The following is a 19,017-nucleotide window of genomic DNA, read 5'->3' on the forward strand; positions in this document are numbered from 1 at the left end:
CAATTATTAAATATCATTAGCGATTCATTTCTTCATTTATTAATTGATTAATTTATTGTTTAAAATACCCAACAACTTTAAATGGATAATTATGATATTATGTCATATTGTTTTCAGATAAATAATATATATGGATGTAATAATTATAACATTACACAATATCATGACACAGTTTGATTTTGTGCACTTTGTAGTGAAACAATACAACAGGACTGAAATGTATTTGATGCTTTTTTGTGTGATTGTATTTTGACAAAATGTGTATATTGCTTTACTGTGGCTCTCTTATCTCCAAAATGATCATTTAAATACAAATGTATTTGAATACTGTATAGATTGTTTAAATGGCTTCCTTTTAGACTGACAGGAAATAAATCCTATTTCCTGCCACTCTTCTATGCAGTCTTCAGCACAAACGAGATTTGCTTGATGTGTAGCCAGAAAACGACCCCACATGACTGCACACATGGCCCCACAGCATAGTCCACACCCCCAGTCAGACACACGCACACACACACACACACACACACACACAAAAACACACACAAAAACACACACCGGCCATTGTGCGAATTAGAAAGCACTTCAGTCACAGCGGCTCTTCCCCTCTGGCTGCTCTGCTTCCTCCATCACACTGATGGGAGAGACTCCTTTGATGTGTTGCCACTCCATGAACCGGGTGTGTGTGTGCATTTGTGCTCAGACTTTTATTTCTGTGTGTCTATTATATCACTGAATTCAAGGTTAACCGATTAGTTGACCAACAGAAAATTAAATTACAATTTTGATAGAAAAATTAAAAATGGGGATTTGTAAACTGTCTTGGACATAGCATTTTAAGATGTCACCATGGGCTCTGGGAAAGTGTAATTGTTTTGTTTTTTTACATTTTATCAATCAAAGAATGAATTGAATAATCAAAAAAATAAGAGTAAAATAATCATTATTGGAGTCCTAGTATCTATCTGCATGAGTACACAAATATGTGATGGGTTGTTGTGTGAGTGTGAAAGCGTAGTTGAGTGACAGTAATGACTTTACCTCTATTAACATGAGGAGACAGTTTGATGAGGCAGGAGGAGGCTCACTGAGGTTAATACTGTTAACATCCCCTCCTTCCTCCAGCCTCCACACCTACTGACAAACACACTGCACAAGTAAACACAGAAACACCTCACTGATCTCTCACTACGCTCCCCAATGACTTTCTACACAATAGATGATTGGAATGAAAGCTGTTAACAATGTGTTCAGTGGGTTAGTAATGCAGAGAGATATGGTTTCAACACTGCAAAGAAAACTCTATTCATATCCATGGTACTGTAGTAGAAGAAGATCATCATCTGGCTCTGCTGTAGATACATCCTTGTTACACACTCATATTTGATAGCAATTTCACATTTTGGCAGCTCATTCAGAGGACAGTGTTAAGGGAGTTTTTTGTGAGAAAATCAACCGTACAATATATTTGAAAAGGGAGGGGGCCTCTCCATCACTGGTGGAAATGAAGCCTTTGGCAGGATACCACTAGATGTAAGTGACAAAATAGAGTATGTTCTTTTTTATTGTTTGTAATTTGGGTGAACTGACTTAATACAGTTTACCCTGAGATTCAAACTGGCACAAGTTTTATATGAAGTTTTATAATGAAGATTCTCTGACTGTTTAACAATCTATTGTGCCCTGAGGTTGAATCCTGGTCCTGATGCTCCACCTTTTATCTGGCACCACTATCAGGTCTATATTTTGTCTAATACCTGCTAAAATATTGACATTGGTTTAACTTGTACTTTGTGTTTAGTGCTAAATTATCCAGTGTTTGCATGTTATAATGTGGTTAACATGGTAAACATGATAAATATTAGCATGTAATTGTGAGCATGTTAGCATGCAGAGGCTGCAGACTTAGATAAACATATAAAAACATTTAAAGAAATTAATAAAGATTTTGTTTGTTAAGCCCCTACCCAAATTAAAAATGCTGATAGGAAATAACCTAGGTTTGATTAGGACTGTCAAATGATTCATGTTTCTTTAATTGTGATTAATCAACTTTTTAAAATGTATTTAACATCCTATTATTTAGCATTTCACAACAGTTTTAGAGTCCATATTGACTAAGTAAAACAAGGTTAACTGACCCACATGTGACGGTACAAACAGAAGACGTGACGTGCAGATAAACAATGGAGAAACAATCTTTTTGTTCTTGTCTCACGCTGTTCAACTGACAAGTAAAGTCCTAACAATGTGTCCAGAGAGTGCAGCAGTAAGACTCCTGCCATACCAACACATGCTGTGCATAATCACATAATCACATGGCCATTCATGTGTTAATGCTGTTAGCCTTAATATAAATACAGGGCTGAGGTTTACTCATCAGGACTGCTTCTCTGATGGTTTGGACTACAGATCTGTAATAGACAGTCTACATAACAAACTGGGGGCTTGCAGTGTGTCTCACTTTACGTACTTCCATTAGCACACCTCCATGTAGCACACAGTGTACACTTAGTACTTGTGTGAATTTCAACAGTGTAGCGTTGGCTCACAACTAACAAGGCCTCTGAGCATTTACCGGAAGTGATGATCGCAACATTTGATCACTTCTTCTTCTTCTTCTTCTTCTTCTATTCTTTTTAATGATGAATTTCAATTGGGCAAAGCATTTTATTAAAAATGAACGTGCTTTTACAGATTTCACGCTGTCATTCTGCAACAATAGTCTACCTGCTGACAGCAGCAGCTCAGCTTTATCAGAATTCCACACCGCTATGGGTACATCAACCAGGTGCATTCAGTGCAATGCGTTTTGCTATAATTGTCAATGTGAACATGCTTACAGTATGCACTAAAAATAGCAAGTAAATATGGAAGCGTGTGACTTGAAACACAGCATAGGGGCCCATACTACCAACAGTCAGGCTATCTCTGGAATGGGCCTTCAAATTCAAATGACATATTTTACCCAAATCATTCAGCCATACAGCTGTGAAGATAAGAAATACATATTGAAACTGAAAAAGAGCTGAAACTAATGCGCTGTGCTTTAAATACAGGAAGCATAAACATATGCATGTGTCATTTAGCAGACTAGATGCTGCTCTACTGCACACACCAAGATGGTTGTAAATCTCATAGTGTAATTTATATGACACAGAACAAAAACAGCTGTGTGGGGAGAGGGAGAGAGAAAGTTGGTTTGGAGCCAAAAGCCAGGCTCAATACTGCATCTTCTGATCAATACACAGCTGGTGTCATTCCTCTCATGCACACACATACTCCTTTAACTCTCCTTCAGAAGACTTGAGAGGAATTACATGTATTCCCTTCCCCCTAACCCTATCCTATTAAGCATCAGAACATGTCTGACCTGAAAGGAATGGGTCCACCCAAATGGTAAAACAACACATTTCTTTGTCTAGCTGCCTCGAGAATACAATGGCTATGAATGAATATAGAGGTTTCTTTGTTGTATATCAATTTGAGATTTCACATTCGGATTTTGTAATATTGCGCTCACAACCCCACTCTTGCACTGAAATAGCCTCTGCCTTGCACTTAGATTTGCTCTGTTTCTGCTCAAACTGTATGCTTGCTTTCTTTATGAATTTTGGAATAATTAATATATATGAGCACCTGTATATATTTCAGTTTAATAGATATATAATAGATATATGTCGGTATGCTGGAGGAGAAAACAATGTCATCTTCATCATGACACAGAACAGGAGTAGCAGATCACTGGCTAACATTGACCACCAAAGTCAAGGACCTTCAGTAAGGTCTTTATATTAATGGTGATATTATTATTTCCTATTATATTTAGTACAAATCTGCTCCCACTTTCCCCATTAAAATGACTACACTATGCTGTTGAGACACTTCCTGTATCCATTTCAAATTGGAAGCCATCTGAACATCAAAGGACAGCAAACCTTTATTTCTTACATTTCCTACAAACATTTGTAAGAGCATGTTGGTTCTTAGGTGGACAGTTGACAATGTTAACTGCACGGAGGCACAACAGGAGGAGTTTCTACACTCACACAAAAACCATAGATGAAATCATCAGGAGGCATGTAGCTAAAAAAACAAACACAAAGAAGAAGCACAAGAGCTATTTTGAGCCCAGCATTAGTAATAAGCATAGAAACACTGGTCAAACACAATCTGGTCCACAGGAGAAGACGAGCAAGACAGACAGCAAACAGAGGCAATATAAAGAGAATTGCATCATGTTCACATTGATTTTACATCCATTATCTTGTTTCAAAAACAAAACAACAAAAACAGGTTTATAATAGTTAAAACCCCTTATACACTGTATTATCAACAACTGCAGTAAAGGCTGATAGAAGGTATGGATACTGAGAGTTAAAGCATGGTCAGGAGGCTCTCCATAGCAACACTGCATCAAACAGATGTTGAGAATTACTGATCTGACACTGAATCCATGCACAATAATTACTTAGAGATGTACACAACGATATCATGATATATTAAAATACTCTGATCCATCAATCATTTAATGTGCATTATCTAAAGTCACACTAACCAAGTTGTGCACATACATTTAAAATGACAGAATGATTTGATGTATTTCTTCATTCAATGCAGCTTTACAAATGCTCCACTTGAACTCAAAACTTCTGTTGACTTGAGAGGTTCTCAGGACTCTTTGGGAAGAATGAAGATCCCCTGACTGTCCCTTCATTCAAACACTAACTGAAAGTTAGCAAGACTGCTGTTATATCTTAATGTACTGCAGTGCTCTCAACATGAATCTGAACATGAAGGCCTCAGTTAAGTTTTGCTAGTCTCAAGAAATGCTCTATTGGTGACATTAACATTAGCTACTAGATATGTGACTAAGCATTTAGAGTGTTAGAACTCAATTCCATGTCTGAGTTACTGTTTAAAAGGTGACTAAATAATGTTAAACCTGCATTAAGTGATGTTTTGTCCTGTGGGTCAGCAGTGAGTTGTGAACATATCACTGCCATGTGTTGAACTTGTTAGCAAACAGTTGCTTATTTCCACTAACTCACTATAAAGCTGGGTAAAGCTGAGAGGAGCTGCAGAGTCACATTATACACTGACATTTCATACATTCTTATTATGAAAAATATTGATTAAAGCTGCTTTAAGTTAAACATATAGCACTTTAGTCAAAATGGTCATCTTATTAAAAAGTTAAACAGTGGTATTTTATGACTGGAATATAAATAGTAATGTATTATTAATAAGGTTTATCATATAAAATCAAATCATTTACAGTGCTAGAGCATTAAAATATAGTACATTTTTAATTACACAGTGTGTACTGTGTATTTCTGCTTTTGAGAACCATCAGTAGAAGAGTCAGACCATCATTGAGCCAGGCTGGGTTTCATAAACAGGGTCCTTGTTAATCTGGATAATCCACACAGCACACTGTCAACAATTTTAAGGACCATTTCTTCTGCAGAAAGTGGTTCCAATTTAAACTCTTCACATTTTGCTGTGGATTTTTTTTATTATTAGTATCATTGCTGTAGACACCACTAATGAAATAATCCACCCACAGTATTGGGTTGTCTCAAAAACCTCCAACAGCTGGTTCTCAAAGATGTCATATGATCAGAGTGAGCAGAAAATAGAACATTTCTGTTACGTAAAATTATTTTATTTGAACTGCTCACATGTTATGTCCACACTAAGACCATGAGCTGTGATAAGGGGTCACACACCAGCTTTGTGCTACAAGAAAGACAATTGGGGTTTTGGGTTCTACCGTAATCCAAAAGAAAGCACAAAATTCTGATCTACAAACTGTGAGGGAGTGCCAGGTTTGGGTCCCCACAGTGTGATAAAAACCAGGGACACACAAACTCACACATGAATGCTTGTGGAGTCATCTCTTGTGAATAATTCTTGCCACGGTGGAACACAGCCTAATGCTCCTACCGTATCTCAAAATACCACTGCAATTAGCAACAGTCGTCCCCATTGAGCGCTGCAGCGTGGGGTCAATTAACGTTTGTGAGGTGGCATAGCAGAATCTGCAAAAGACATGAGGAGGATGGATAATCGCATTACGGAAGCTAACAGGCTGCTTTTGCCACACGATGTAATGAGATGCATAAAACATAATCACAACAGGAGAAGACAGAGGAGATTTTCAGTCCAATTTGAGGAGTGAAGAGGATTCTTTGTGCTGAATGATGAATGCTGTTGTTTTGTTTTCACTTTGCCATTCTCTCCTGTGAGAACTCATCAGCCATGTTCTCCCTAACAACCCACAGGCCTGCGGGAAATCTGGCGGGTTACGTAGCTGCTGTCGACGCTGTAATCCCCTCAGCCCTTCTCAGCACGGCCATACAACCAAACCAACCTCACACAACCTCTTCAGCCTGCAGGGTGGAGTGGTGTCAAATTCTGCTGCAGTGACTCTAGCGCTGATATTCAGGAGCCTCATCGCACTCAAACCATTATGTCAGTTCATGATGTAACAGCCTGCTGTTTGCCTCCGGACAACATCCAAGCTGTTTGTTGATGATGATGAGTGGTGTCTGTGTTTCCACTGCCTTGTGGGAGTCACTGTTTTAACATCACTGATTATTATCCGGCTATGATGTCATGCTGTATATACAGCATGACAGCTTGATCACTCAACACTACACTACACTCTAGCAAGTGATTGACTGTAGTGCTGGAACGATTACTCAATGAATCAATTAGTCTTTTTACTATCACTGTATATATATCCAATATCTTTGGGTTTTAGGCTAATTGCTGGGGAAACACTATTTGTTGTTCTTTTGGAGTCTGGAAAACTTTATAGATTAAACAATCAAAACGGATCAGTTTCAGGTCTATTTTATTGATTGAAATATTTATTTATACATCTAAACTCACTGAAAGGACACCCTCTTTTTCAACAGGACAATAGCAGACTTATCAACTTATCAAACTAGCTGGGTCAGATGCAAATCACTGGTGTTTGCACAATGAATTAATGTACATCATTTGCATGTATATGCATTACAGTAAATATATTTGCATACATGCAGCAGTCAAAAACATACAAAAAAGTGATGGATGCATTGATATGAAAATTGTTGTTCAATTGCCTAAACATAGCTTACCAAAAAACACATTTTCATTAAAGCAACACACTGCCCTACCACTACTACTGCTGCATTTATATACTCTCTATTGTTTACACCTCCACAAATATCAAACTTTAAGGCATTTGGATTTTTAAAAACATGATTATCAGCTAACTTGAAAAGATGAAGACAATGTAGTTATAAAACCCCAGCCATCATAAACAGACCGTCTGGTTATGGTGAACAATGTTTTAAAGCTGGCTGTTTAACAGTATGATGACCTAACAGAACAGGCAATATGAACATGACTGTTACAATTATAGAAGCAATCAAATCTTTCTTACACCGTCTACCTTGTTTGCATTGGAGGGTATTTCCTTCTTTCCTTGAAAATGTCTTGCAATAGTTGCACACAGATGCGCATATATATATATATACATATATATATTAATCAATTTCTGAGATATAAAAAAAGACAACTGCCATGTTTTTGCGTCCTTTAAAATAACAACTCGTACCAGCTTACTTGGATGTCAGAAAATGTGTACAAGTTGATAGTTCTGAAATAAGTGTAGAACAATTAACTGATAAGTCACCAAAAATTAACTGTAAAAAAACTTTGATAATTGCAGTTGTTTAATCAAGCAAAAATGACAAATATTCTGAGCTTCCAGCCCCTAATATCTTGATAGTTACTACTTTTCTGTGCTTTTTCTTCCTCCACTATCTCATTTGTATGCAGCAAAAAATGGCTTAATTAATTGAAAAAAATTAATTGCAGCACAATATTAGAACTTATATTTACATCTCTCTTTCACAAGATATAAAAGGTTATTTTATGCATTAATGAAGTTCATGTTCTGTCTTGTTTTTTCTACTTTGGGCCTTTGTGAGTTTGGTTTGTGGAATCAATTGTAAAAATCCACAGAAGCCTAAAATTTAAATTAAAAAATGTCAAAGATGGGAATTCAATCAATTGATCAATCAATCAATCAATCAATCAAAAAAGACAGGACTTATAAGTTGATGGTTAAAATACAGTAATTCACTAACACTCACATTCAAGCTGAGGCAATGTTTAACTGATTGAGACAAACTGTGACTTACTAGCAGTATATTGTTACAGAGCACTGTTGACAGTTTTGAAACAAAGTGAGCTATGAGTTGGCAGATTCCCTCATCCATGGGCTATTAGAGCTGTTGTATTACAGCAAGTTGTGAGGAGGTGTTTGTTGTAAATGCTCCCCGGTGCTGCCTTCACACTCACACTGCTCCTCTCCATGGTGCTGAGGAGATCAACCAGGTCAATATTTATCAAGGGCATCTCATCTCAGAGCATCTCAGTCAGGTCTGCCATGGTATTCTGAGGATACAGAGAGAAGTCTCTATGTGTTTCTGTCAGTAGATATCCTCTGTTAGAAGCTGGTGTTTGAGAGTTAATAATATCTCTCTTCAAATCAGATTCACATCCCTTCATGGCCATGACTACAATTCAGAACAGGATTTCCAAAGCAGCTCCACAATTAAAGCAGAACAATGATTAATGCAACTCTCCTGCTGAAAGGTCATCAAAGTGACTTGATGTCAAGGACGTCCTCTCCCCCACCACACACACACACACACACACACACACACACACACACACACACACACACACACAGCTGATTACCACCAAACCAAACCCCCCAACCTGACACACCAGCAGCAGAGGATTCCAACAAATAACAAAAAGGAAGCCATCAGACAGACAGCTGATCAGGTGGAAGTGTATTTGCAATGAACCTGCACTCATCAGGGGAAAGGGGGATGACACCACAGAACACACTTTTTTAATTGTGATTTTCTAGAGGCACCAGTGCAAACACAGATCCTGTAGCTATTTACTCACTTTCCATCATCAGTCACCCCTTTTCTCTTTTACTAGAAATGGCTTCCAAAAGAAATACACCATGAGAGACGTGCGTCTCTTCAGTTGGATAAAGAACAAAATGCTTGTGATCGGCTACTTGTGAATAGTAAACTGTTGAACAATGGGTGAACTGCGGCGCACAGTCCGTGTATCATTGTTACAGACATCCTTCCTTTCAATGTAGAAAAAATACAACGCGTCTGCTCATTGTAAGAAGAGAAGAGTAGTTGAACCACTCGCATCAGATTAACTTATCAATGCACGTTCAGTTAACGGGGATAAATCATACATATCATAAAGGTTGTCTTCTTTTTTTAAAACACAGTTCAGTCCCTGCTTGTTTATATTTTACTCGTATAAGCTAACGTCTTTATTAAGCAGCGCAGGCAGGAAGCCTTCCTGTGAAGCGATCAGCGGGCTGACAGGAACGTGTCATCAGCTGAGAAAACACAACAATTAGGTTGAAATCACGGCACAGACTAGAGTTGTTCTTACCGGTTCAGATGGCCAAGTTCGACAACGACTGTTCCGACAGAGGTTCCAGAATGTCGGCGTGAATAAATCCTGATATGGGTGAAGCTGGAGACAGTCCTCCGTCTGTCTGTCTCCTCTCCGGCGCTCTGGTGCATCTCAGCGGGCAGACATCCAGCCGGTGCTGCCTCCGGTAGGACGGAACCCGGGGGCGCGTCACCGACCCAGCGCCGTGCACGACGTTTTGTTCTGGTCTCTGTCAGTAGGAACCGACCGGTGCAGCCTGGGACAGCGAAGAAAGATAGATAGATGGATGATGAGCATAACATTTTACACTTCAGTTAAGAGTCTCTAGCCATGCTAGCCCTCATGTATTAGCATAGATTTGGGTCATAAAAAGAACCAGCGCTTTCTCTGAACATACAGCGTCATTAACACAAGTGCAGATGTTCTGGTGGTATTTTCCAGAATCTTCAGACTCCTCTAAACTCTTATAACCATCTGGAAACATGAATCAGGCTCAATGTCTCCTATATCAGGAAAGCATTTGGATTCCATATTTGAACAACTGAATGAAAAAGCCTTCCTCGTGGTTTTATAACATCTGTATAATGTATTTGATTGTTGATGTGTTGTGGCTTCTCCAACATGAACAATGCTGTTTTCTTTACATCATATGGTGCTGTGTATTCTATCATCTATACTATCATAATGCTGCTCTGCTGGCTCTTTTGCTACATATCATGTTTGTTGTTCAAATGTATAATCTCTGTGTGAAAGTGTCAGTGTGTGTTCCTGTGGCTTTGCTAGGGGCCACATTAATAAACCTGCTTACACACACACAGTCCTCACATGGTGTCACCTTGTCACATTGCTATAAACAACTAGCTATTTACACAATCAGCAGACACATACTGTAGCAACATTATCATCATTGGAGTTGTGTGATAGAACACTTGATGGATTTAAGTCCAATATTCACTCTCTTTCAGCTCTGTTTCTGCTCTCTACAGCTAACTGTTCATCTATTGGTTTGGGGCTTTAACACAACTGCAGAGTTAAATGATCATTCATGAAGGTTTTGTAACTCTGTGCAACCCCTTTCTAAATGTATGTAGTCATCACACTGTTAATGTTAAAGGAGTAATTACACAGTTTAGGAACTACACTCCCTTGCTGAGTATTAGAGGAAAGGATTGATACCACTGTGATGTCAGTTTACTAAAAGCTTCAGTCAGAAGGCAGTTGGCTTAGATCAGCATAAAGACTGAAAACAGAGGAATAGTGATCCTGGCTCTGTCCAAAGATAACAAGATACCAGAGTCACACTCTAGACTCCAAAAAGTCCAGGTTTAACAAAACAAATATAAAATGTTGATCAGTGAGCTTTAGAGATGCTGTTAGAAGGATTGTGTTTCCTTTGGTTATCTTTACATTCAGCTAACCGTCTGCTGCCTTTAGATTCATGTTGAATGTACTAAGGCTGCAACTAACGATCTTAATCAATTCATCTGTCAGTTATTGCCTTTTTTTTTATCAATTAGTTGTTTGGTGTATAAAATAGTGAAACACATTGATCACTGTTTCCTAAAGCCCAAGATGGCATCCATGAAAGTCTTGTTTTGTCCACAACTCAAAGATACTCAGATTACTGTCACAGACGACTAAAGGAACCAGACAATATTTACACATGAGGATCTGGAATCAGAGAATCTGGATCTTTTTCTTTAAAAATGACTCCACATAATCAACTATCAAAATAGTTTGTGCTTAATCCACCAGTTGGCAAAATAATTGATTCATCGTTGCAGCTCTGGAACATTCAGATGAGTTGTATTGATTCTCAACTTTAAAAATGCATATTTCTCAAAGTGTTGGACATTCCTTTAATATGAAACCACACCTATATCTACAAAATGTTTATAAGCATACATTCTGTATGTAGTATGATATCATTGCAGTACACAGTAGAAATCTTAACAGATAGCTCATGTGTAACCCTGTGTTTAGGTTGCTATCATTGTATCTAATAATAATAGCATGCAGCCACTCTCTTTTTTTTAGTTTTCACTGTGATGTTAAAATCACCAAGGTAGATGCAAATAAGCAACAACGTCAATCCCAATAGAGAATGAAATAGAGTATAATAATACATTCCTCAGCAGCAGGAGCACACTGTAACCTTGGTAGCAGAGCTGACTGGGAGCTTTGGTCCCACAGGGCAGCCAGCGCAGAAAAATAGAAAATCTCCTTCTGCAGCTTCAGAAATATCAACGCAGGCCGAGACTGCAGCAGGACGTATACATGACATATGTTTCATAGCCTAAAACATTCAGCATGCTTTATACACTGTGAAGGACAATATATAGAAACAGTGAATGTGAGTTTGTTACACATTAAGCATAATAATTAAACATCTGTCATGTAATGTTGTTTTCAGATTTCTTTTTAGAGTCCACTTTGAGCTCAGGTGTTTAGTTAAAGTGTACTATACTGTGGCATCTTCATGTGGGAGCATGGACATCACCAAAGCAAGGGAGGGAAATAATGAGGCTAGTGAAGGCTTGGTGTCCTCTGCTGGTGGTTTAGCAAAGGCATAACTTTATTTTCAGCTATGGAGTAGGCCTCTGCTGGGAACTACTCAATTTGTCATTTCAGTAAATCAGATACACAGCAGATCTATGAATTAATAAAATTACAGTTTATCACTGATGGGTTTGAATTTATTTGAATTGTATTTAAATGTCTCCTCCACACATGTATTAAAACTTACAAAAAATACTCTGCTTGGAACAATGTGTGTGTTTCCACAAAAAAGAAATATTGTCACATTATGGTTTTTATAATGATACCTACTCCTTCTCCCTCATTTACGATTCCAGAATCTATGAATATGCAAAATTAATAATAATTTTACAAGTTTTTTTGCTGGACATAAGATGTCTTCTACTCCACTATAAAGTCCATTTTCAGCGTACGACTCAAACAACTGTAGGAACAAGAAGAAAAACATATTTCTGAGTGCAGAGGGACTTTAAATACATGTAATATATTAAAGAAATAAAAGTAATGTTCCCCCATTATTTTTATTTCTTTAGTATAACAGCCTCCATTCCTCTAGTTTCAGGCTTCACACCAGATGTTGGAAACTGGCTTCCACATAAAAGTGAGGAAAAACTTTTTGTGCACAGCAGCAATGTCATGTTGAAACAGGAACAAAGCAAATGCAAACTTGTGCCACAAATCAGAAAGAATAGCTCCAAACCAAAAGTTTTGGCCATATGAAGTAAAGTATTCTGCTATTTATCAGCCTCACATGGCAAAGCACCTGTGACTAACAATGCCACTGTTGTTGCATTGAAATCATTCTGTGGTTCTAGATACTTGAGGGGGATTCTGTTTGTTTTTGATTGTTTTGTCAGCAGTCAGGTGCCCTTATGAAGAGTAAAAGAGACTTTCCTCACTTTTAGATATATAATTCATTAATAATAATTAATTAATATTAGATATTAAAAGATCTCCTTCAAATGTGTTCAGTGATGGTGGACTGTACCCACAGTATGTCGAAACAGTCATTTAAAGTAGATGATCAGCTTCTATTGAGCTTCATCAGTGTGAGTTAGTCATATCAAGTGATATCTGACACATTTACAGTCTTTTTACCATCAAATTCAAAGGCACCCCCCCCCCCCCCCCCCCCCCCCCCCCAACTACATTACCTTATCATTACTCGTTCACTCTATGGTAAAAGTATGAACAAACATCAGACACCAGAATGGTTTTTAAGACAGAAATACAGATTTGTATTTTTTAGAAATAAAATGGCTTCTCAGACAAATGAACCATGTATCAAAGAATGAATAAATTGTTAACTATTACCAACTACCTTTATTATATCCAAAGCACTGGCACTTGGTTATCAATAGATTAACGTACACTTTCCACAATGTCATGAGCCTGGAATATTGTAGACTGTTCTCAGGGGTTTTCAGTATGTCACTGTAATTTTTCTGGTCATTAAGTCCATCACTGATTAGTTTGTAGTTTCTTAATGAGAACAGCTTGCAGCAGAGGAGATAAAGAGGTACAAATAAAGACATACATCTTGGAACATACCACCCAGCTTGTCTTGATTGTCTTTCCATTCACACATTTTATGTCAAAGTAGTGGTGATAAGAACTTCTCCTCTCCTTTTGGAAATGTAGTCTTATTTGACCTGCTATGGCCCTCTGCTGAATGACTCTGTTCTCACCATGCCAGTCACAAGGATCTATAGATGTTGTGTTTATGGACTCACATAGTTCAGGAAAAGTTCCAGTTGATGGATTATCTGCAGGCTGTAGAGGAGTAGCAGTGTATGTTGTGCTTATTGTTCCTTCACCTGCAGGTAAGTCTAAACATACATACAAATAAAGTTATAATTCCTTCAGTAAGGATATAACATGATTCATACATTACAATACATCAGGCAATAAACACAATAGAAGCATAAATGAACGGTTGACCAGTACTGTTCAATAACATGAATGAAAAAGGTTTAAATGGTGATAAGTGGTTCTAGGTTTAATGTGTCCTGTTCACATCTTGAATTAATATAGTTGGTTCCTGTTTAATATTGCTAATTGTTCCCTTTCATAATACATAAATACAATATATTTTATCATGATAGTGTTAACATGACAATGTGGCCTTCAGCTGTATTCAAACATACAGTACATACTGCACTAAGTCCTTATACTGCATATAAAGCAACCTCAGACCTACAGTACATTCCCTGAATGCATCTGGACAGTTGGAGCAGATATTAGCTTATTACAGGGAAGAATATGTAGCTGCTGAACTGGACAAACATCTCTGTTTTCTTCCTTGCCCATCTGAAGGCCTTTTCTTATGAAATAAAGTGTGAATATCTGCCTCCTGACATCTCGTCACAGACTTGGGCCATCATGGGCATCATCCCTCTTTTTCAGTGAGCACAGTACAGGTTCAGAGCAGGGCTGATGATAAATTGGAAAGAACAGAAGTTGCAAAGAGCATTTTTTAAATTTTTTATTATTTATTCTTTTTTTTTTTTTACCTGAAGGCAGAAAATGAGGAAAGGCGCCCACCAGCGAATTTTGATTTATATACTTAAGACTTTATTTTATTTTTTCCTTTGAGGGAAATCAACGCCCACCAGACATGGTGACCACCCTGGGTGACCGCCTATATGGCCTGTGCCTTTACCAGCAGGTGTTGTGTCAAAACCTGCTCCTCTGTCGATATGTTTGTCTTTACTTCAACGTGCACCCAACCTTATCCCTAACCCCAACGTGTTTAACCCCAAATCAACCAGTAATCTCAGCTAAACCTGACCATAATCAGAACTGTTGAGGTGGTGCTATGGAAAACAATTCAGGAAGGGAACAGGAGGGGATCATTATATGAGGGAGGAACAGACTTTAACACAACACCAGCTGGAGGGACTCTGGCACTAAAAAGACTAACTTTAAGACTAACTAGATAGCTACATATTAGCTTCAGATACATCTTTAAATTCATTTCCCTCAGAGGAAGGATTTTGTCCTCTTCATTGGTGTCCTTTAGGGGTCCTGACTTTTGTTTTAATGCAGACTTCAAAATTGTAAACCAATCACTTAATCACAATCCTCTTCAATTTACATTGAATGGAGATATATTGTTTGAAAGCAACGTGCAGCCACTTTATGTGGATGTGGATTATGTATGTATATCCTGTGACTGAGGCTGAGCAAAGTAGTCAAAACTAGACTCATCTTGATAAAAAAGTATGTTGGGCCACTACTATCATTTGAGCATAGAAAGTGATTATATTGGAAGTGATGCTTGCTTGTTCACACACTAGCTCACCTGTTCCTTCATGACAGCAGCTGTCTTCCTCAACACTGGCTCATGGCTCTGCCTCTGTCACTCACATCTCCCCTTTTTACAAAGCCTTCTGATCAATTCAAGTTAGTTTCATTATTGTAGTGCAGAATCATCTATCATCATCAATGATCTCATTTTTCAAATAGAGCAGGTCTACACCATACTCTTCATTATATTAATTCTAATAATATTCACTCAATGAGCAATCCTACCTGCCCACTCTGGACCTGTGGTGGGCTCATGACTGGTGCTTGGTGCTGCATCTTGCTTCTGAGGGGCAACAAGACAAAGTTTCCCAGTTATGTGGAATGGCATCATAATATTATTTAAATGATGTAACGTTAGGTTAGGCAGGCCACGCAATTCATTGACTTAATAGGCTAATTAATTCACATGAACAGTGTGCAGGTAAAGTTGCATTTTGTCCAACATCTTGCCTTACCCATTTCATCATCCTCATTTGTCGTTTCACACCGCGAGCTTGTTTTATTGAAAAAGCTGCAGATTTTTGCACATTTGGCTGCAGCTATTTCTAGTGCTTTCCTCTTTTTAATTCTTGCCTTTTCTCTTTTTATTTTCCATTTTGCAAACACCATAGCATGGCTTGCACTTCTGGGGCAGGAACAAATGACATCACTTTAACCATTCATGTGTATGGGGTTTGTCATTACAGATATCTACAATTCAGTTGCAGATATCCGCTAAGTGAATTATGGATATACTGATATACTAATACCAGTTTGAGATATCTACAATTTGATTCTGACTAGTCATAATTCCAGTTTAAGATATCTTTAATTCACCTCAATTAAAGATATCTACATGTCCCTTTTCGGATATCTTAAATTAAGTTTTGACCAGGCGAAATGATGTAATAGATATCTGTAACTGGAATTATGACTAATCAAAATGATGTTGTAGATATCTCAAACCGGAATCCCGGTTCCACAAATCCCCTGTTTGAGGGCTCTTTCAATTTCATGACATTTCCTTGTTGTTTTCTCAATTACAGCCAATGCCATCCTGCTTCTTTCTGAACTGACTTCTTCTTCTTTGGTGTGGAGGGGAAGTGACATATTTCTGGATATCTAAAATAGAGAAACGTCATGCATGACGTTTGAGATATCTTTAACTTTCATTCTGCCTAGTCAAAACTGAATTACAGATATCTGCAATTGTCATTTAAGATGTGTGGCGAGTTGAGTGACGTTTTCAGTGACGTCATTGCAGATATCTGTAATTCAGTTGTGCCTAGCAAAACTGTTAAATCCGCTTGCCAAACACCACTGACAGTGTGCGGTGTCCACTGACGTGTTACGTCAGGCTGCGTTTGCAAAAAAAAAAAAAAGAAAGAGCTGCCAGTGGAGACGTAGTACCCACTCAGTGCCATAACTGAACAGTGAACACTGGCCCAAAATAAGTAAATAAATAAATAAATACAATAATTGAACACAGCAGGTGAGATGAGTTACCCCACATTTTTTAGATCGGCAGTGTTAAGGTAAAATGGGCCGGCTGATCAGTAAAAATGGGCCACTAAAATTGCAAAGGAAACAGAGTCATTTCTGATAAAACAATCTAATAAACTTGAATTTCAAAACATATCTATGCATTATAACAATATAATATTAAAGTTAAATTGCAAACAACTATTTCATAAGAAAGATTCCATGCTCTTGCAAGAGAGTGTGTGATCACTTTTTGGCTTCTCTGGACTGTCTTCCTATAATGCTCCCCTCTTCCTCTCCTTTACCCACTGATTGTATTAACAGATTCTTCCCTCATTTACATCCTTTCTTTTCCTTTCTTTTTCTTTCTTAACCTCTTCTCCACTCCCTGTTTTTTTGTTTTATTTGACATATTGTCTGTAATCATAAGTTTAATGTTACTTTCCTTAAACATCTGTTACTTCTTTATTTACATGGATTACATTAACTTTTTCCCTTTTAAATTTGTGTGGTGTATGTGCACAAATCATGCTGGCACACACAGTGAGTGTGTATGTGTGCATGCATGTCAAGAATGCACACACACACACACACACACCTAGAGGGGAAACTGGGAAACAGGCATATAATGCATAACATGCATAATATAATAATATATTAACAATATAAATATTTTTTAATAAGAGTGTAACGAAGAGCCCTTCATTACAAGGGACTATGGGAATATGGCACAACTGGGTCTGGGTTTTAATAGCACTTTTTTAAACATACAACTTAATGAGGCACTTTAATAATAGCACACGGCACTTTCATTGTAATATTTACACTTTATTAGCAGTTTGCACATTGCATATTTGCATATTGAACTTTTATTGGAATGTGATTGTGTCTTCTGCCAGGTGGAGGTGTGGATAGTCTGCTTCATCTGAGGGAGAGAGGGAGTTAGATTAGATAGGATTGTGTGCACACCTCCAGTTATAATTGATAAACGGTGGGAACGAGGACATAAATGTGCAGAATATTTCAGTGAGTGTTTTAGTGTGTTAGAGTTGCGGCCTGTGTTTTAAGTTGTTTGTATTTTCTTACCTGTCCTTTGTCTTATGTCTCCTCCAGAGTGTTCAGCCAAAAGAGTCCCCAGGCGTACGAACACAAATTTAAAGGTTCCGGGAAAGACTAAGTGGGGATAGGAAGAGGGGGGTTTGGTAGTTGGTGTGTGTGTATATATATATATGTGTATATTTATTGTAGTGGGTTTGTTTATTCTGGGGGGGGGGGGGGGAGGGGTGTAAATAGCCAACAGCAATACAGCAGTAGGAATCAATGCATTGTAATAATATTGTTTGTGGGGAGCTGGGAAATCATGTTGTTTAAAGAAACCCGTGAGTGGAGGCCTCCAATTAGACTAGACTAGTGATAGGGGATAAAATGCGCCAGTTACCATCTGCCCTTGTTGCTGGTCGGGTCTCTCAGTCATGCATGCTGCTGTGATGTGCCGCTGTATGTGGTTCTTGTCTTATTTGGTGAATAAACACCCACTCGTTGGTGAAACCTGCTATCGCCTGTGTCTGCATCTTTGCTGCATCATCCAGCCGCTTATGGTCAATCTGACAAAGAGGAACCATTAAAAAATCTGCTAAAACTCAATTCAGAGGGCGGCCCATTTTACCTTAAAAGAGTGGCCCATTTTACCTAACACGTTAAGGTAAATTGGGCCACTAACTAAAAATGCTTTTTCATAAAAAATATGTATATTTTGCAAAAGATCATCATTTTATCTGATAGAGGTCATCAAGATATTTATTATAGATCACTACTTCTAGATGTTTGTTTCTTTATTATCGAGTTATCAACCTTATCATTGACAAGTAAGATTTGGTATGCCAGGCACCTGAACACGCTGTTTTCTTCAACAGTCTTGATATGAGGCATTGTCCTGCCCACCTTAGTAGTCATTGGCTGTCAATGTTTACAGAGCTAAGATGCTCAGACCTTAAATGGCCCATTTTACCTGATTTTACCTTGATTAGCCACTCTGGGCCTGAGCCATATAGTTCTTAAAGCCACACATCTGTCACCCACTTATAATGGCTGAGTCAGTGATAATGATCAACGGAAGCACTTTGTGATACTTTGTGCTGTCAGGCAGTAAAAACATTCCTCACTACCACATTTTACTTCCTCAACTGCACAATCCATCGATTAGAAAAG

Source organism: Scomber japonicus, chromosome 11 (genome assembly GCF_027409825.1).
Source record: "Scomber japonicus isolate fScoJap1 chromosome 11, fScoJap1.pri, whole genome shotgun sequence".
NCBI lineage: Eukaryota > Metazoa > Chordata > Actinopteri > Scombriformes > Scombridae > Scomber > Scomber japonicus.